Source organism: Adiantum capillus-veneris, chromosome 1, assembly GCF_014529385.1.
Source record: "Adiantum capillus-veneris isolate H3 chromosome 1, ASM1452938v2, whole genome shotgun sequence".
NCBI classification, from domain to species: domain Eukaryota; kingdom Viridiplantae; phylum Streptophyta; class Polypodiopsida; order Polypodiales; family Pteridaceae; genus Adiantum; species Adiantum capillus-veneris.
Genome location: NC_140931.1, coordinates 155368368 through 155390217, shown reverse-complemented (window position 1 = coordinate 155390217; position 21850 = coordinate 155368368). Strand labels below are relative to the sequence as shown.

Sequence of the window (21850 nt, the reverse complement as noted above, 5' to 3'; positions counted from 1 at the left end):
TTCGTCGGAATATTATGGCCGGACGGCGGCCGGAAAGTGGTCGGAAAACAACCGGTCGGTTGGCCGGTGGCCAGTAGTCAATGGCCGATGGCCGGTGGTCGGAAGTCAATGGCCGGTGGCCGGTGGTCGGAAGTCAATGGCCGGTGGCCGGTGGCCGAATTCAAAAGCGGACTTGTCTTCTCAAGGGCGGCCACACATGGGCGGATTGGAGGGTCCGATTTGGACTTATTCGCACAAGGGCGGCTACACATGGCTGTCTCTCATAAGAGAGGGCAGCCCTTTTGGCCTATAAAAGGAGGCCATTTCTACACACATTTCATAGTGTGAAGTTGATGCAACAAGGTGAGTGTGAGGTGGTGAGAGTGAAGCAAGGCGGGAGCTCCATTAAGGGTATAATCCCTTTGTAAACTACTTCTTGTTTTGAAGTACTAAAGCCATTGAGTGGCTGCTTTCCCGTGGACGTAGCCCACATTGGGTGAACCACGTATATCGTGTGTACTCTCTCTCTCTCTCTCTCTACTCTATAATCTCGTGTATATAAATCTATCTCTCTCCATTAAGTAATCTACTCAATTATCTATTTAGCTACGTCTTATTTCCTAACAACTGGTATCAGAGCAAGGTTTGCTCGTAGCTAAATTATCTCAAGGAAAGGATTCCTTGAATTGAGTGGGAGTTATGGCGGAGGAAGGGAAGCTCAAGATTGAGAAGACCAACATTGGAAGATGCAGATTGAAGACTATCTCTACCAGAAGGACCTCTATTTGCCACTAGGCGGTCTTGCGAAGAAGCCCGCAACAATGGCAGATGAAGCATGGATTGTCCTTCATCGAAATACACTGGGAACAATCCGGTTAAGCTTGGCGTCAACGGTGGCCTTCAATGTTTCGGAGATGAAGACCACGGAGGACTTGATGAAGTCACTTGACGACTTCTACGAGAAACCATCGACATCCAATAAGGTATTTCTTATGAAGCGCTTGTTCAATCTAAAGATGGCAGAGTATGGTTCAGTTGCAGAACACCTAAATGACTTTAACACAAACATAAGTCAACTTCGATCAGTGAAAATCAATTTCGATGACGAAGTGCGAGCTCTCCTTATACTATCATCTCTACCGGATAGTTGGGACAGCCTTGTGATAGCTGTAAGTAATTCTATCTCTGGCACAAATACTCTTAAGTTTGATGATGTTGTGGGTGTTCTCCTAAGCGAGGAAATGCGAAGGAGAAGCACAGGAGAATCATCAAGTGTTGCACTATCAGTGGAAACAAGAGGTAGGCTTAAGGAGAGGTTCAAACACCAAAAGGGTCGTGATCGCTCTATGCGGAGCAAGTCACGCACAAAGTCAATTCTTGAATGTTGGAACTGCGGCAAGAAGGGCCACGTCAAGAAGGATTGCTGGTCCAAGAAGAAGAAGGAGACAGAGTCTCAAGACAACAAGCCAACATCGGAGGCCAATGTGGCAGGTAAAGTAGAGCAAGATGCTCTAATTCTCTCATTAGACAATGTGTCTAATTCTTGGATAGTAGATTCCGGGGCTTCATTCCATGTGACACCACACAAGCAACATTTCCAAGACTACAGCAAAGGTAATTTTGGGTATGTATACTTGGGAGATGATGAAGCTTGTGAGATTGTCGGCAAAGGTACAGTTTCTGTCAAAACTGCTAACGGAAATGAATGGAAGCTTAAAGATGTTAGGCATGTTCCTTCTCTTCGCAAAAATTTGATCTCTACAGGACAATTGGACGATGAAGGTCACAACATTGCATTCGGAAACAAACGGTGGAAGATCTCAAAGGGATCTTTGGTGGTTGCCAAGGGTGAAAAAGTTGGTACACTTTACTTGTGTACTGTTAGCACGCAACCTTCAGCTTGTGCAGCAACTACAGAAGTTGACAGTGCGGTGTGGCACTACCGACGTGGGTATATGAGTGCCAAAGGAATGCAAATCCTTCAAACAAAGAAGCTTCTACCAAGTTTGAAAGAAGTGGACTTAGAGTTCTGTGAAGATTGTGTTTATGGTAAACAAAAGAGGGTAAAATTTCAAAAATCAGGAAATGAAAGAAAAAATAAAAAACTTGAGTTGGTTCATTCTGATGTTTGGGGTCCTGCAAGTACACCATCACTTGGTGGCTCATTGTACTATGTAACATTTATAGACGATGAGAATAGAAAAACATGGGTTTATGTCATGAAGAATAAATCCGATGTATTTTCCATATTTCAAAGGTGGAAAGCCTTTGTGGACAATGAAACAGGTACCAAGGTTAAATGCCTCAAATCCGACAATGGAGGCGAATATTGCAGCCAAGCTTTTGAAAGCTTTTGTGCTAGCAATGGAATTCGGAGGCAAAGGACATCCCCAAGGACACCTCAACAAAATGGGATTTCAGAAAGGATGAACAGGACAATCATGAAACGAGCACGAAGCATGCGGCTACATGCAGGCCTACCGCTTGAGCTTTGGGCGGAAGCTGTAAGTACGTCTGTGTACTTAATCAATCGGTCACCCTCAACGACATTGGATGGGCGTGTTCCAGAAGAGGCATGGACAGGTAAACCGGTGAATTATGCATTTCTCAAAGTGTTTGGGTATGAGGCTTTCATGCACATAGATAGAAGCCTAAGATCAAAGTTAGATGCAAAGTCCAAAAAGTGTTTCTTCATTGGCTATGGAGAAGGAGACTTTGGGTATCGCCTATGGAATCCTGAAGATGGTAAAATCTTAAGGAGTAGGGATGTAATTTTTAACGAACAAAATATGTACAAAGATTACTTGGAAAGAAAACAAACAAAAGAAACAGGTGATGAGTACATGGAGCTTGAGCACGGTGAAGACTCAAGGACTGCAAACGGTGACAATGTGCAACAACGTCAACCAAATGAGGGGCCTCAACCTATTCCCCAAAGATCTACAAGAGCAAGTAGACCTCCAAAAAGGTTTGTTCCTTCCTTCAACCATCTCTTGATCTCAGATTCTGGAGAGCCGGAATCATATGAAGAAGCTATGCAACATGAATCCAAAGAAGAATGGACGAAGAGCATGCAAGTGGAGATGGACTCACTACATCGCAACCAAACATGGGACTTGGTTGAGTTGCCTAAAGGTAAGCAGGCACTTCAAAACAAATGGGTGTACAAGCTAAAGGAAGAAGAAGGTGGGAAGAAAAGGTACAAGTCTAGGCTTGTGGTAAAAGGTTTTTCTCAAAAGAAAGGTATTGACTTCAATGAAATATTTTCTGCTGTTATAAAAATGAACTCAATTAGGCTTGTCTTAAGCCTTGTGGTTGTTCATGATCTAAATCTCGAGCAAATGGATGTAAATACGGCATTCCCTCACGGTGACTTAGAGGAGGAAATCTACATGCTTCAACCAAAGGGGTATGAAGTAAAAGGTAAGGAGAAAATGGTTTGCAGATTAAAGAAGAGCTTGTATGATTTAAAGCAAGCATCAAGACAATGGTACTTGAAGTTTGATCGATGGATGTTTAATCATGGATTCACAAGATGCAACTCGGATCACTGCGTCTACACGGAGAATTTGGGAGATGGAAAATTCATCATCCTAATGTTGTATGTTGATGACATGTTGATTGCAAGTGCTAACATGCAGGACATCAAAGACCTAAAAGAGGAGCTGTCCAAATCTTTTTCAATGAAAGATTTAGGTGCTGCAAAGAGGATACTTGGTATGAAAATATCAAGGGACAGGACGAAGAAGACAATAAAGCTATCTCAAGAAGATTACATCAAGAAGGTACTAGAAAGGTTTGCAATGTAAAATGCAAAACCACTTTCTACACCTTTGGCTGATCATTTTAAACTAACGAAGGATATGTGTCCAAAGACACAAGAGGAGATAGCCTATATATCTAAAGTTCCATATGCTGCAGCGGTAGGTTCTCTAATGTATGCTATGGTCTGGACAAGGCCAGACATTGCACATGCAGTGGGAGTTGTGAGTAGGTTCATGGACAACCCAGGTAAAGAGCATTTGCAAGCTGTGAAGTGGATACTTAGGTATCTAAAAGGGACAACAACAAATGATTTGTATTTTGGAGGAACTGATATTTTTCTAGAAGGGTATGCTGATGCAGATATGGCAGGTGACAAAGATACTCGAAGGAGCACTACTGGCTATGTGTTCATGGTTGGAGGCACAGCAGTAAGCTGGGCTTCAAAGCTGCAGAAAGTGGTTTCACTTTCTACCACGGAAGCAGAGTATGTAGCAATGACGAAGGCAAGCAAAGAAATTATGTGGCTTCACAGATTCTTAGAAGAGCTTGGATTCAAACAAGACAATTGTGTCTTGTACAGTGATAGCCAAAGCGCTATCCATCTTGCGAAGAACTCAGCCTTTCATTCAAGGACAAAGCACATTGAGGTGAGATATCACTTCATACGCACTCTTTTGGAAGAGGGACAACTAAAGCTAGGAAAGGTGCATACAAGTGAAAATCCTGCAGACATGTTTACAAAGGTGGTCAACAAGGAGAAGTTGAGCTTTTGTTCATCTTCAATCGGCATTCAAGGATAAAAAGCCAGAATGGAAAGCAGTCACAGGTTTGGTTTGGAGATCAGTCTCCAAGTGGGAGATTGTTAAGTATGGAGCCTAATTTACCCTTGTAATTTTCTGAGGTAAAAGCGCACATTTGTAAAGGCCCCATTATGAGGAGAAGCCATCGTGCGTGAAGGAAAGTCACTAACCGGAAACCAAAATTTTCACGGACAAGAATCAGGGACAACTTTAAAGGCCTCGAGGACGGAGGCCCCCGAGACTTTTTTTTTCGCCGGAATATTATGGCCGGACGGCAGCCGAAAAGTGGTCGGAAAACAACCGATCGGTTGGCCGGTGGCCAGTAGTCAATGGCCGATGGCCGGTGGTCGGAAGTCAATGGCCGGTGGCCAGTGGCCGAATTCAAAAGCGGACTTGTCTTCTCAAGGGCGGCCACACATGGGCGGATTGGAGGGTCCGATTTGGACTTATTCGCACAAGGGCGGCTACACATGGCTGTCTCTCATAAGAGAGGGCAGCCCTTTTGGCCTATAAAAGGAGGCCATTTCTACACACATTTCATAGTGTGAAGTTGATGCAACAAGGTGAGTGTGAGGTGGTGAGAGTGAAGCAAGGCGGGAGCTCCATTAAGGGTATAATCCTTTGTAAACTACTTTTTGTTTTGAAGTACTAAAGCCATTGAATGGTTGCTTTCCCGTGGACGTAGCCCACATTGGGTGAACCACGTATATCGTGTGTACTCTCTCTCTCTCTCTCTCTCTCTCTCTCTCTCTCTCTCTCTCTCTACTCTATAATCTCGTGTATATAAATCTGTCTCTCTCCATTAAGTAATCTACTCAATTATCTATTTAGCTACGTCTTATTTCCTAACAGAAGCCTCGACGATGCTTCATCAACTTCGTATAGACTAACTATAATGCTGCCACTATTGGTCACCATGACCTTTAAGTGGGAGGTTGTTGGGGTGTAGGTCAGGTGGCTGTGGGAAACCGCCATGTTTACTTTCTTTACCTAATGAATATAGGGAGAGAAAGTGAGAGAGTTGATCACTCTCTCACTTTCCTCTCCACTAACCCCAAACCTGCTGTGTAATGTGCTTCATCCCCTTCTCTCTTCTCCTTCCTTCTCTTGCACACACGCCATATACACGCACCACACCCACAACAGACCCCAAGAACCCAAGAACCTCAAGAACACGAGAACCCAAGTACCCAAGAACTCGATGCGTGGTCATCACTCAAAGTGAAATGGATAATTTGCATGAAGGTGATGAGAGTGGAGTTGGAGTCCACGAAGTTTCTACACCAGGAGGATTGTTCCCCGATCCTCTCGCATCCCCATCTATGTCACGGATTGTACCAAACCCTATGGAGACTTTGGTCAAGTCGATGATAGAGATGATGCTATCATAGGAGGCTCAAAGTGCCACCATGGATAGAGATTGTGAAGAACAAAGGGCAGCTATGGAGCTTGAGTGTGAGCAAGCACGCAAATCTCAATGCATAGTGGATGAAGAAATAATGGCAGCTATGGATCCTGAGCGTGAGCAAGCATGCGAGGCTCAATGCATCGCAGCCAAAGAAAAGCAAGCGGCTATGGAGTTAGAGTGAGAGGTGCAGAAGGACTTGGTCCTACAGGTACTCTCCACAAAGAGCAAGCCACTCAAGGAGGTCAGCAATTCATCATGTAGCACAGGTAGAGGTGATGACCCCAACAATCCATTCAGTGAGAAGTTGACATTTAGTAGGTATGATGGTAAGATGGATGCTCCTGTGATTCATTCATGGTTACATCAATTTAATGCTTACTTTGCAATTAACAAGAAAAAAATCAATAATAAAGTTTTGATTGCTTCCCAGGTAGCTAGCAGGTGATGCCATTAACTAGTATCACACTTGTTAGGAGTCAAACTGGTTGAGCATGGAATACCCCTCTCTCTCAATTCGGGTGATTTGCAAGGCAATATTGAGGCTCGTTTTATGACACCGCAATACCGAGATTGGTTTAAAAAAAGATTGGTGTGGTCTTAAGCAAAATGGCACTCCTGTTATGTCTTTTTCTAACCGTATTTTGCATATTGGCATCCAATTGCACAGATCGGATGTCGAACAAAAGGAGGCTTTCCTTTTTGGGTTAGATAAGTATATCAAGTTTGATGTGAGTGTCTTTAACCCTACGAACTACAATGACGCTCTTAGAATCACTCTAGCGCAAGAAATGAAGCACAACAAAGGTAAACCGAAGGAGACCAAGTCAAAGACCCCTCAAGACCAACCAAATGGTAAGAACAATAAGAACAATGGTAAGCATAACGGTAATTCTTCTTCTAAATCCTCTTAGACACCTCAAGCACAAAATTCTCACAATGATAATAAAGAAAAGGCTAAAACTCCCCTAAGTTGACACCTGATAAAAAATATGTTCAAGGAATCTTAAGATGTAGGTTAACTCTTGTGAAGAACGAGCCGCATATGCAAAAGAAGGAAGATGTTTTGAATGTCACACTAAAGGTCATATAAAACGAGTTTGTCCTAAAGAACCCACAAAATCCACATCATCTATTAATGCACTCAATGAAAACACTAATGTGTCCCAAGTTTCTCATGATCATGTAGATGAGCCTGTCGTGCAGTGTTATGGTCATGTGAATAGTCAACGCATTGTGATCTTGTTTGATTCGGGTAGTATGCATGATGTGATTAGTGACTCTCTCGTGAAGAGCACATGTTTAGAATCTCTTCCAATAGATCCCATTGTGATCTCTAAATTTGCTCCTGGCATGCACTCTTCTTTCACACATGAATGTCCTGATGTGACAGTGGTAGTTCAAAATGTCAGTTTTCATCGTAAGTTTGCGGTTTCTCCTCTCAAAGGACGTGATTTGATTTTTGGCATCAAGTTGTTTAAATGCTACAATCCACAAATCAATTGAAGATAAAATACTCTCTCTCACATAGTTGAAGGAGCACCTCCTTTAGTTCTTTGTTGTGACAAGAACGTTCCGCCTTTGCCATTTATCTCTCACTCGCATGTGTTGAAAGAGGATAAAACACCTAGTCTCATTGTCTCTCTCAGTACACAGTCCCACAGTAGTCTAGAAAAGAATCAATCTTTGCATGAAAAGGAATATCTTTCTATTATTCATTCTCTGAAGCACGACACGCATTTTGTTCATGATAGAGAGGTGATTGTTCGTCGGGATCATCAAGTCTTCAAGTTGCTCTAGTCTATACCAAGTACACCTTGGGGTGAACATCAAGCTAGATGGTTCCAGACTTGTGAGAAATTTGGTGGTTTGGATGATTATGTTTCTAGTAAAGCTAACCTCATTGTAGATACGATCAGTCACACAAGATCAATCTTGGCTCTTGAGTCAAAATCCAAACAACCCACTCAAGAAGTATTTGTGTTTGCATGATTAGTCAGTATGAATTGTGTGAATCTCTCATTCGTGATGGTCTCATGTCTTTCTATCACTATCTTTATGTGTTTTTTCTCATAGGATCTCCATGTTGCACGATGGACATGATTTACTCACGGATGAGCAAACAAGGAACATATATGTTTGTGATTTTGTGTTTGAAGTGGTTTTAGGGATATTCCTCAGAGGTAATTCTTGAAGAAGGTGAACCCAAGATTGTAGAGAAAGTTGAAGCATTGGATCCGAAGAAGATTAGTCTGTGTAGCTTTTGGCGTGGCCCAAAGAAGCAAGCACTATCGACTTTCCTAAAGTTCAAGTATCGTGGAACCACACAGCAGAGTGGGCCCGTGAAGAGTAATTTGCAGGATCCAGGAGTTGTTGGCGGACTCCACAAAATTCATACACCTCGGTACCAGTACCTCACCTTGAAAAGAGGGGGTTGTCACGTGCACATCTAACCCTATGTGCATGTGGACAAGCTATACCTACTTCTAGGGTTTAGGTAGCCTAGGAAGTCGTCTGGCACTTTTGTGAGCCTGTACACAGGACGTGCATGTCTAGGAACTTAGAGTAGTTGCATATCCTCTGATTGCACAACCCATGATCACTAGTATTAGTACCCAGTACCTAACATAAGCATTATCACCGCAGGAACTAAACTGTGTGTGAACCACCTCTTAGTAGGCATTCTATTAATAAGTGACTTTTCATTTACCCTTGTTGGAATGTAGGTAGGGAAAATGGCTAAAGAACCTATAAAAGAAATCCTTTGGGCACTAGTAGAAGGCAGAGGAGCAGTGAAGGAGCCTCTCAAGAACCAAGTAGTACCAAGTACCTGGGATCATCAACACCATCATCACTTTTCCCATGAGCATTAGCTTTTGGCTTCAGTGTTTTCAATTAGTAGTAGCACTTTGATTCGCTCCGCCTCCCGCCATAGTACCCTCGTAGATCATTCTTATCCTTGTCGCAGTCTAGGTGGTAAGGTATATAAGGTACGGTACGTATTCGTTATGACCTATACGTAGTACCGAATGGATAGAGTTGTTACGTACGTAAAATTCATATGTTTTTTTTTTTAAAGCCAAAAACCTACAATACGGTCTGTACTTGATAAAATATTCGTAAGTATCACTCCAAGGATGTTAGTTCACTATTCTACAAAACAAAGGCAAAGCTTTCATACAAGTTCTTGATCGTGCTTCCCCTCCTATATTCACCACTACAATGACATTTGTGTGTGCTCTACAGATGCAAGTTGTGTCGAAATGTCTACAAAATTAGGCGTTGGGATAAGGCTAAAGAAGGGCAAACCAAAAATTATCGACGCAATAGGGTTTATTTCCACACGTTACCCACAGCAACGTCCCTCACACACACACACAAAACATACTATACAAATCCGTACAGTATGTATCATACCGTAAGGATCCTACCTTGTCTTTTAGCCATTTCCATCTGACCTAGGCAGTGTTTTTAGCTTTCAGCCTTGAGATCAGCCATCAATTTTTGGTTTTCAGCCATCATCGTCATCACTAGCGACAGATTAGACCATTATCTTTTCCGCTTGATCCAGATCCCATCAACATCCCTAGCGTTTTCATTTTTCAGTAGATTCAACCCTTAGCCTTGACCTCGACGTTGACATGGTCATCGTCATTGGCGACATTGTGTCATCAAGTACCACAACATCTAGAACCATTGTACTACACTTTGTGCAATCTTAAGCAAATACCTCTCTAGAAATAGAGAGGGGGGCCCTTGGAGGGAGGTTTGGGACCCCATTTGGTGTCGTCTCTTCTCTCGCTCTCTAGCATTGTCAGCACTATTCATTCACAATTTCTACTCTCTTTTTTTTTGTTCTCATTAAGCTAAAAAAGGCTCTCCCTTCCTCTAAGTAAAAGGAACCTTCGTCACTCAATGTTCACTCATCCTAAGCTTACACCATCATTCTATTTTGGTGCACGTCATAGTGCCACTCACAAGTCTCTCTTTGGCTGAATCTGGGGGTCTCCATGTGACTAGAAGGTGGGAGTCTGTGCCATTGTATTCATCACCACACCAGCAGCCTCTTTGCTATCCTTCCCTGAGTCACTATCACTACTTTCCTCCAGATGCTTGCTTTTATCTTTGTCCTTTGTAGAATCTCTACCTTTGCGTTTGGATCTGCAATCCTTGGCCAAATGACCACACTTTCCACAATTTTAACGATGGTTCGTGGTCCTCTTTCTGGAATCTGAAGCACCAAGTGCTTCGCCACCTATCTCAAAATTTTGGATTTTTCCTTGAGTTATCAACACGGCTTCCTCTTCAATGAAAACAAATCTAAGATCATCAAATTCCAACTTTTCCTTTGTGACTTGTTGTTGAAGTGTCATAAACACCATTTCATACGCCTCAAGCAACTTCATGAGGACCAAAGCAATTAACTGAGTACTTGTCAATGTAGTTTTCATAGCTGATAGTTGATCATGAATAGCTTTACTCTTCATAAGAAATGATTGCATGGAACTTCCTTGTGGAAACTGGATGGCAAATAATTAACCAAGAAGGATAACTGCTTGCATCATAGAATCTCGATCAAACATTCCAACAAGCTTGGACCACATAATGTTGGCAGTCTTCAAAGTCTAAATGGTTGGAGAAAGATCCTTTGTAAGAGATTTTTCAATGGCCAACATAGCCTTTGCATTAGCCGCATCCCAATCAACACACGATTTGAGATAATTGTCATCTTGAAGGTGGGTGTACCTGCTGTAAGGATCCCTCGTGGGATGGGGCTTTGAGCCATTGACAATATCCCATAAGTCCTTCCTTGAGAACCATAGTTGCATGATCAAATTCCAATGAGTGTAATTATTGACGTTCAATTTGTTGATGGTGCTCGAGCAAGGGGTCCATGTTGAAATTGCAAGATCTGGTACTTTAGGAAGGCTTCTCACATTCCAAGGGTGGCTGCACTAATCCCAAGCCGCAATAATAAACCTTCAACCCTTGCCAATTCCCAAGCCGATACACTTCTCGGCTATTCCCAAGCAGCTGCAGTAAGTCTGATATCCCTCTCTAAAGTTTGAAACTCCAAACTGCTCAAAAATTTGCTACTAACAACCCACCAAGGAGGCAATGCCAACAAAGATCTCTCCGTTGCCCAGCAGTGCCCACGTCTCTAGCTCACAATGTTTGAAAACGCTAGCTCAAGCAGGGGGGGGGGGGGGGGGGGGGGGGGGGGACCACTTATTGACACCAAATTGTTGATTGGGTATTTCAGGAAGCTGGCCACAAAGGGGGGATTTCTCCCACTGTCGGTAGACAGTGCTTTAAAATGTTGCAGGGGAAGCGCAGCAAGGGAATTGGGGGGGGGGGGGGGGGGGTTGTGGTGCCATCACCAAAGGGGGCTTCCGTCTAGCGTTTCAAAATGCTAGCAGCATGAGTGCTAGTGACAGCGGAAGCAACAAGCAGTGGATGGCCACGGATGCCGCATCATTTTGAAGCGCAAAACGCTAGGGTAATAGGTGTTGGTCCGGTAGTGTTTTAGAATTTTGAGGACAACAAGGAGAGAGATTGATGCCGACGATGAAATGATCTTCTTTGAAGCATCTTTAGCATTCAGCTTAGGACAACCTTTCAATAATACAATGAATTGCTTTACAATAATGATATTTTAGCTCGACTCAAGCTCCCAGACACTTGGGAAGATACTTGTTGCTAATGAGTACAATAGAGACCTTAAAGAATCTTTTTAGAAAGTTAAAGAAACTATATCTATCATATAACAGAAGCAAAAGGATGCTACTGATGAGCATAGGCAAGCCTTGACCTTCAAAGAGGGGGGGGGGGGGGGGGGGGGGGGGGGGGGGGGGGGGGGACCACTTATTGACACCAAATTGTTGATTGGGTATTTCAGGAAGCTGGCCACAAAGGGGGGATTTCTCCCACTGTCGGTAGACAGTGCTTTAAAATGTTGCAGGGGAAGCGCAGCAAGGGAATTGGGGGGGGGGGTTGTGGTGCCATCACCAAAGGGGGCTTCCGTCTAGCGTTTCAAAATGCTAGCAGCATGAGTGCTAGTGACAGCGGAAGCAACAAGCAGTGGATGGCCACGGATGCCGCATCATTTTGAAGCGCAAAACGCTAGGGTAATAGGTGTTGGTCCGGTAGTGTTTTAGAATTTTGAGGACAACAAGGAGAGAGATTGATGCCGACGATGAAATGATCTTCTTTGAAGCATCTTTAGCATTCAGCTTAGGACAAACCTTTCAATAATACAATGAATTGCTTTACAATAATGATATTTTAGCTCGACTCAAGCTCCCAGACACTTGGGAAGATACTTGTTGCTAATGAGTACAATAGAGACCTTAAAGAATCTTTTTAGAAAGTTAAAGAAACTATATCTATCATATAACAGAAGCAAAAGGATGCTACTGATGAGCATAGGCAAGCCTTGACCTTCAAAGAAAATGATTGGGTATTGCTCAAGTTTCCAAAAGCACATCTAAGCTACAATACAAGCAAGGGAACACATGGAAGCCCAACGGGGTCACCAAAAATATTATGCTGTTAGCAAAAAGATATTATGGTCCATTTCAAAATCTTAAGCCTGTCAATGAATTAGCTTACAAATTAAGATTACCAAATACCTAGCTCATTCATAATGCCTTTCATGTGACCCTCTTAAAAACTTATAAGGGTGAGCCACTCAAAGAATCATTAATTGAAGAACCAACCAAGTTTGAAGGTTAAGAAGAAATCTTGCAGCCAGAGAGAATTCTACGATATGAAAACAAAGGTTTTAAGAAGTGGTAAGACTATACGATGATATCTTGTCAAATTTAAGAACTATCGTTTCGAAGATGGAAGGTGGATGCAAGACATCCTGCTAAAGGATAGTGTGAGCCTTGTAAAAATACTTACAATGACTTTTGTCAAAGGTAAGAATCAAGTATTAACAAGTATATTTAACAAATAAATTTTTTATTTTTTTGACTCAATTTCTTTTAAATGTTTATAAGTTTAAGTGTGCATACTATAAATCATGCTTGTGGCAGCTTAGTCTCTTAAGCACCTAGTAGACCTTGCTAATCTACTATGAAGATGATTAGAGCTAAGTAGAGATATGTTTGCGATAGCTAAGTCTTCCAAGCACCAAGTGAAGTTATCACCACTGTGGAAGAATGTCGACGGAAAGGGATCCCCTATCCAAAGCAACGAGATTAGCTATGATTTTATTTTCCCTCTCCATAGTCAAGGATGACTATTAGTTCGAGGAAGATATAATGTCAAGAAAATTAATTTATAACCTTTTAAAAGTATTTTCCATCTTAAATTGGTCATATAAGTCCGGGGAAAAATAAAAGCGTACAAGTGAAGTTGACTTAAGTGCTTATGAATCAGCTCAGTCAAAGGCTTTGCACCAAAAGAGGAGAATTCCATAAAAGAGCAATAGGTATAGGTGAAGGAAGGATGAATATATCCTAAAAAGCCTTGATCAAAGATACATGATAAAGAAGATGACCTAAAAGAATTTTAAGAGACGAAAAATAGAAAGTAGTTGTGCTAAGTTTAAGTCATTAAAATAACTCTTTAAACTTCAACTATGAAGTCTGGGAAGCCTTAGGGAAAAATTCTAAGTTGCCACAAACAGTCTAACTTTAGCATGTCTAAATTTAGCAGGTTTTGGAAGTAGCTTGGTGGCACCTCAAAGCATTGTGCTAAGGTTGTGCATCGGATATAAAGTTTTAAAGCCTAAGAGTGAAATTAATTTTTACCCAAGTCAATCCTAATTTAGTAGATCCTAAATTAGCATATAATAGACTATAGCCCGGGCTGGCTTCATAAAACCTCCAAGGTTGTGCGAACGTCTTGCACTTGAGCTAATAAACTAAAGGATAAGTGTATGGTCTTTAATAAGTTAAAGGGAAAAGCTAAAGTCTAAGGCTAGATCAAATGTTCCTTATTTAGAAAGATGACTCTACTCTTTCTTTTCTAAGTTGGGCTAGACCACATGTCCAAAGTAGCACCAACTTGCTTTATGTAAAGTTCGCAAGTGTGGGTGTGTGTGCGCGCACACACGCACTTGCTAACAAAGTTAACAAGTGCACGTGTGCGTGTGCGTGCGCGCACACGTGCACTTGCCAAGAAAATTCCACGAGAAGGGGGGTGATTTTTTCATGCTTAGCAAGAGTGGACAAGTGTATGAGCTTGCATGAGTTGCACTTTGGGTGTTCACTTCTCATTGATCAAGGTGTATGCATTCCATTTGAGGACTAGTTGCAAGTTTTTCATAGATAAAAGCAAGGGCTCATTTGGATTTTTTCTCCCTTCTCCCTCATTCACACGCTCTCAAGTGCCAAGAGTGGCCAAGGAATCTCTCTCTCTCTCTCTCTCTCTCTCTCTCTCTCTCTCTCTCCATCTCCAGACTCTATGATCAAGAGAGATGCAAATCCAAGTAAGTGAAATGTCTCCTTCTTCTCCATCATCTTCTACTACTCTATTATGTGAAGCTATGCTAAGAGCTTGCTCATGGAGTAAGCGTATACAAAGTAAAATTTCTCTTGGTTGAAAAATACTTCTTTCACCCTCGTCTATCTCTCCTTGTGGGGTGTTTAGGGCTTGAGAGAGAGGTTTAGACCATGGAATATTGAATAAATCTATCTTTTAGGTTCAAGAAAAGCTCCACAAGACCATAATTTGTGTTGTAATCAAAACTCTCTTCAAGAGAGAATTATAATACAAAGACCTTTTGAAGGGGAACCACCTCCAAGCAAACCTGGTCCTCCTCATGGTCTCAATCTTAATTGTAGTTTCTCTTGAATTATGTGCATGAATTTAGTGGAGCAATGTGTAAAGAAATCAGACTGGCACAACCTCAAGTCTCCTCTAAAGAGTTCTCTCAAGGACAACTCTCTCCGTTCATAAGCTCAAATCTCGTACAATCTAAATTAAGTATTACATTCTCTGACATTTTCCATCCATGTGTGTGTTGGTTGGTGGTTGGGGGGGGGGGGGGGGGGGAGGGGAGGGATGGGATGCATCATCTTTGTACTGTTGTGGATGGCTTTATCATTCACCCTAGATATATGGGCATGCATATCTCACATGGGTTGAGATATGTCATTGGTTTGATATGCACCTCCTCACATTAGTTGGAGATAGAGGTCGGGAGATACAATGGAGTGCCTTCAAAGTGGTATAGGTGTTGAGTTTGTAGGTTGGCTTTGGAGGATGAGAAGCATTTCATCCACCATTTTTTGCTTATCATGACATTTTCATTGCTTATTCAAGGAGGGATTTATACCACTTTCTAGAGCCATGGACTACCCAGACCAGAGGTGTGTTGGTTCATACTTGCTAGAGACTTGCAAACTTATGGATACACTTCTAAGAGATAGCACACATGTGTATCAAAAAACCTTAACAAAAGTGGACAATATGTGTTTTCACCTCGCATGCTGATACATAGGATACAATCAAAGCTCCCACAACATGTATCCTAGTGGATAAAGACAAATTTCATATACAACACTAGAGACAATCTAGAGTTTGATGGATATCATTGTACCTATTGGAATTAGGGTTGCACGAAAACACACACAGCTTGGAGAAGACGAAGGAAGCTCAAGGCACACAACAACAGAGAGTGTTTTACTTAGTGTGCAATGGAAAGATTAAGTTAGGCCTAGAGTGATGGAAATATATACAATGCACGAGGGGGAAAACCTCCTAGTGAGAGAAAAAATGCATCGGCGGTCCTAAATGTAAAAAGTTCGCACACATCACTACCACATGTATATGGTAACAAATCCCCCTTGGAGTGATGCGGTGAACGAGATCTGGCACATGAGTGCAGGGAAGTGTCATGCCCTGAAGACATGATCAGTCCACAAAGGGGAGTAAGCCCACAGCTTTGCAAAAAGCTTTGAACTTCTCATGAGACAATGCCTTTGTGAAAAGATCTATAAGGTTGTCCTGTGTTGGCACATAAGCCAAGCTTATATATCTACTGAGAGCCTCTCCCTGACATAGTGGTAATGCACCTCAATGTGCTTTGTGCGAGCATGAAAAACTAAGTTCCTCGCAGCTGTGAATGCACTTTAACTGTTAGTGTAAATAGTGTTGGCAGTGTCATGTGCAATACCCAAATCATCCATAAGACGTCTGAGCCATGCACACTCAACCATAGCTGTGAAAATTGCCCTATACTCAGCCTCACAACTAGAAGTGGCCACAGTAGGTTGCTTCTTTCTCAACCATGATATACATGAGCTGCCAAGCATGAAACAAAAATCACTTGTGGATACTCGCGTGTCAAAACAACCAGCCCAATCTGAGTCCGAAAAATCATGTAAGTCTGGCAGCAATGATCCCCCCTTAGGATAAAACAAGCCAAGATGTAAAGTGACACTCAAGTAGCAAAAAATCCTCTTGATAGCCTTCCAATGCTTAGACCCTAAGCTATGCATAAATCTGTTGACCTATGAGACTGCAAACTGAATATCCGGCCTCGTGCTGCATACATAAATGAGGCATCCAATAGCAGTTTGGTAAAGAGTGACATCTGCAAGATCACCAGCATCATGAAGACTCAATTTCAAACTTGTCTCCATGGGAGTGGTAATAGGTTTGTAATCTTCAAATCCAAACTTACATAGCAATGTCTCTATGTAAATTTATTGACACAAGGCAATACCACCATCATACTGCTTAAACTGTATACCCAAGTAATGATGCAGCAACCCCAAATCTTTCATCTTGAAAGTAGCATTCAAATCAACCTTAAATTCAGCAATATGTCTCTCACTTGGTCCAGTGATTAGCAAATCATCTACATAAAGAACCACAACGAGAAGTACATCACCCTCACGCTTTACATACAATGTGCTTTCTGTTGGACTGTTACGAAAGCCTCGTTTGACCATATGAGTGTCAGCCTTCTCATACCAAGCAAGAGGAGATTTCTTCAACCCATACAAAGCTTTGTTACATTTGCATGCCATATCCTCTTGTCCTTTCTTGACAAATCATGTAAGCCAGACACAGCCAAACCTTAAGAATCCTATGCATAAGATGCATGGTGAGAACCTAAACGAGTACAACTAGACAAAGGTGCATCCAATTTACTATCACGCAAAGTATGCACCAGCCATTTAGGCATACCTCTAGCCTGCTCATTCTCGGTCCTTTCCTCATCAAGTACATCATGTACATCTACATCAGTAATAGGCTTATCTGTAACATTTTCAAAACCCCCCATAAGGTGTATATTTGCCTCATTGGAATTTACATTCATACTTCCACCGAAAAGAGGCAACAAAGTGTCATAAATGTCACGTGAGCTTACATTATTGTCTCTAATACATGACAACAAGGACTGAACAAAATCTTCCACAAACACAACATCCCGTGAAACCAAAATACGCTTTGTTTGTGGATGATACAACCTATAACCTTTGATTTCAGCACTATAACCCAAAAAAATACATCTGATAGCCTTAGCATCCAATTTTCTGCGTTGTGTTTGTGGCACCAAAGCATATGTCAAACAGTCAAAAACACGCATGTGCTCAATAGAAAGCTTTCTATCATGCCATGCTTCAACTGGAGTAACAGACTGAAAAGCTTTCGTAGGACACTTGTTTAGTACATAAGTGGCACACATGATGGCCTCAAGCCAAAAAGAATGCGACAAAGCTTGACTTTTGACCATACATCGTGCCATTTCCGTAAGTAACCTGTTTTTCCTCTCAGCGACACCATTGGTGTTTTATCTCATGATTAGCCAGAAATGCATTAAATTCATGAGACATATACTCTCCCCCTCGATCGGAACGGAGGGTGCCCATAGTACATTGTGAGAAATTTTCAGCCATAGCCTGAAATTGTTTGAAGCACATAAAAACTTCGGACTTCGCTTTAAGTGGAAATACTCATGCATGCCTTGAGTAATCATCAATGAAAGTCACGAAGTAAAGGTAATTGCCCAAGGACGGAGTTTGCATGGGCCGACAAAGATCACTATGCACAAGCTGCAACCTGCATGTAGCCCTAACTGAACCATCCTTTGGAAACTTTGAATGCTTCATCTTTCCCAAAATACACCCTTCACAAACATGTTAACAGGTGCTTCAAGAGGTGGCAAAGAAGCAACCATATCAGATTTCTAAAAACGTAGCAAACTGGTAAAATTCCGATAACCAAAACATGCATGCCAAAGTTTTGCATTTGAAATAGCCTTAGAATCCATAAGTGCATTTAAAGAATTCTGCCCACACTTGTCATACAAAGTGATCTTATACAACCCAAGGCATAAAATGCCAGATGCAACAATTTTATCACTAAAACTAAGATCATGTATTATACATCTGTCATCCACAAATTTGACCACAAGACAAAGTCTAGCAAGTGCAGATACAGACAAAAGATTCTTCTTAATCCCACGTACATAAAGTACATCAACAAGTGTGAAAGAACTGTCATTTGCAGCAGTAAGCACAATCTTTCCAACTCCCTTTTGTTGGCACAAGTAACTGAATTCCCATGAGGAATAGACTCAAGCGACGTGAACAAATCACGATGTGAGGTAATGTGCTTTGTAGCACCACTGTCAAAATACTAGACATGCGAATCTGCAGGAACTGACATGCATGCATCATGCATAGCATGATTATAGGTACACTCTGCACTAAAACCCCATCCTACATCAACATCAGCATCACAGTCTCCTTTCACAGAAGACTCAACAATAGCTGCATTTGCAGTGGAACCAGCATTTGCAGTGGAACCACCCTCTTTCTTCTTTGCCTCTTTGGCCTTCAACTCAGGACACTGCTTGATCAAGTGATCATTAGCTTTACAATAATGGCAACGCATCTTCTTTTTGCCCTTATCACCAGAATTTCCAGGACGAATTGCTGCTAGCAGTAGCATTAGGAACATGTAATTTTCCACTCACAAAAGAACCATGAGAAGTGGTTGCATTACTGTTACCACCTTTTCTTTGAGCAGCAGTAAAAACCTGTTCAACTGCACAATGTCTAGTCTTGTTTTCTCTAGAAAGTCACTCTTGCGACATCAATGTGCATAATGCATCAAACTTGACAACTTCATGATTTCCTTGGGTCATAAGTCTCCAAGTACTAGCAAAAATATGGTAAGAATTTGGCAAGACATCAAGAACAGTCTGCACAAGGGAACTCTCTAAAATGACTTCACCTACAAAAATAAGTTTCTCATTGATATCATTGATACCAGCAAGAAAAGTGTGCATATCATCTTCCTCATGCATAATCTTCGACTCCAGCTCTTTACGCAGCAATACAAATTCTGCCTCATTGCGACTTGCATAAAGACCAGGTAGAATATTCCAAGCCTGTTTTGCAGATTTCACTAAATGAATGTGAGGAGTAATAGTGCACTTCACATACAACACAATCAATGCATGAGTCTGCACATCTTTTACATCCCAACAAGCTTGTTCTATCGTAGGCAAAACAACTCTAACAGCAGCAAGACCTGCCATATCTTCAACATCGCCTACATCCTCAGAACCAGGATGTACATCAATGCCCTGCACAATATTCCAGACACCCTTTGACATAAAAACATGTTGCATCATGTAAGCCCACATTGGGTAATTGTCCCCATCCAATCTGTCCTCAGCAGTAGCAGCAAACATCTTGAACACATCTTTGTTGTTGTCGGGCATGGCGAATGCCTGCACCTGATGTGAAAACTGTCCGAAAAGAGGAGAAACAAAGTAGAAACAACACGTGCTATATAGCACAAACCGTAGAAGAATGTAAGGAACTTGTTTTTTGCAAAAAACGACACTGATAAAAAATTTGCACAAAATGACAAAATAGCCTATGCAGTATTGCCTATAATGGAAACGGAGACCGAAATGAGCTCGAATCAGAAATCTAAGGAGACTGAGCTCTTCAAGCAGTCCCAAAATTTTTGTCGACCTACGAATGCTTGCCAAAGCTCAAAGAAATCAGAGAAAGTGAGCAGGCGTGTGTTGGAGCTGCTGGCGACTAAGCTCGGGAGGATGCAACCTACTCTAATACCAATTTTTGGAATTAAGATTGCAGGAAAACACACACAATGTGGAGAAGACAAAGGAAGCTCAAGGCACACAAAAGAGAGTGTTTTGCTTAGTGTACAATGGAAAGATTAAGTTAGCCCTGGAGTGATGGACGTAGATGCAATGCATGGGGGAAAAAACCTCCTAGTGAGGAAAAAATGCCACGACGGTCCTAAGTGTGTTCACACAAATGACTACCACATGTATATGGTAACAGTATCAATGTTGCTTACATAGGAGGATCCTAGATATCATGATGAAATACCAGTTGAGGCCTTTTCGCTTCTTTACTAGGGAGGAGATAGAAACCAATTGCAAAGACCCATGCAACAATTCATGTAATGATTCCTTCTCTACTTCTCTTTGTATTGTACCCTCTCCTCTTTACAATTTGATACCATATTTTGTTGCCTCCTTTTTTTTTTAATGCACCTTGACACCCTCCTTGCATATATTTCACTTTAGTAGATCATAAGTCATCTCATATTCACTTTTGTTACAAACAGTGTATCACACATATGACAATTGTAATTTTTGGTTTCATAGGTCATTTGGGGTTTTGGGAGTTGTTAATATTACAGTTCATCTCATCTCTCTCTCTCTCTCTCTCTCTCTCTCTCTCTATATATATATATATATATATATATATATATATATATATATATATATATATATATATATATATATATATATATATATATATGTATGTATATTGGTTATAACATTCCACCCATCATAAATGGACTTTTATAGTAGTGGTATGAAACCCGAACTCTGTAAGACAATTAAATTTATTTCCTCACTCATGTTACGTGTATCTCAACCAAAAATACTAATTTTGAGGGCTCCATGTATAATAAAGAGCAAAATCCACAGCCTCCCATGCAATAATAAGCACTAAACTAAAGAGGTCATTATATAAATCATTGCATTAATATATGTGACCATCTGTGATAGTACTTTTGGCAGCACATCAAAAGAAGAATACAAATGTTGTCATCTTCAATGCTTCTGCGGGTAGTTGGCCTACGCCCACAACTACTACTGCTTCAAACAACAATAGGACTAAGGACTCTTGTGATTAAGGCCAAAAGATTTCCAGCCTGGTACTACCAACGAGACACGTCTGAACCTTAGTCTTCACGATGTTGAAGACTACTTTGATGTCATTCTCTATCAGCAAGCTATTGGTTGCTTAATTTATGTGCATTACAAGACCAAAGGTTCAGTGTGCAATCTCCAAGGTGAGCAGTTATATGCATAGCCCAAGGTATATGTACTGGGAGGTAGTTAAGTAGATCATTTTCTACTTGAGTGGCACTATACATCTTGAGTTGTGTTATGCCAAGGGGGGATCATCGCTGCTAGATTTATATGTTGTTTTTAGACTCGGATTGGGTTATTGCTATGACACATGAGTATCCACAATTGGTTTTGTTTCCTCGGCAACTAGTGCATATTTCAGTTGAGCAGAAGGGGCTTACCACTTCTAGTTGTGAGGCTAACTACAAGGCAGCTTTCACATACATTAATAATGAGTGTATTTGGCTCAAATGCATTTTGACTGAGTCGAGTGTTGGCCAGTAATCTCCTCCCATTACCTTCATTACGGCTAGAGGTCTTTGGTGCTTGAACTAATCACATCAAGCTGAGTTATCATTATATCAAGGAGAGACTCTCTACAAGAAAAGATAGCTTGGCTTATATACCTACGCACGATAACCCTGCTTATTATTTGACAAAACTTTGGGCTTGCTTCCCTTTGTGGACTAATCGCATGGAGTATGGCACTTCCCTACACATGAGTGCCATCTCAGGTTCACTGCA

At 41.5% G+C, this 21850-nt stretch overlaps 1 protein-coding gene across 2 annotated transcripts in view; it reads right to left on the bottom strand.

The window, feature by feature from the left end:
* Positions 1-21850, bottom strand: part of LOC147465850 (uncharacterized) — a 62724-nt gene that overhangs the window by 38539 nt on the left and 2335 nt on the right. The gene's annotated exons all lie outside the window — the stretch shown is intronic.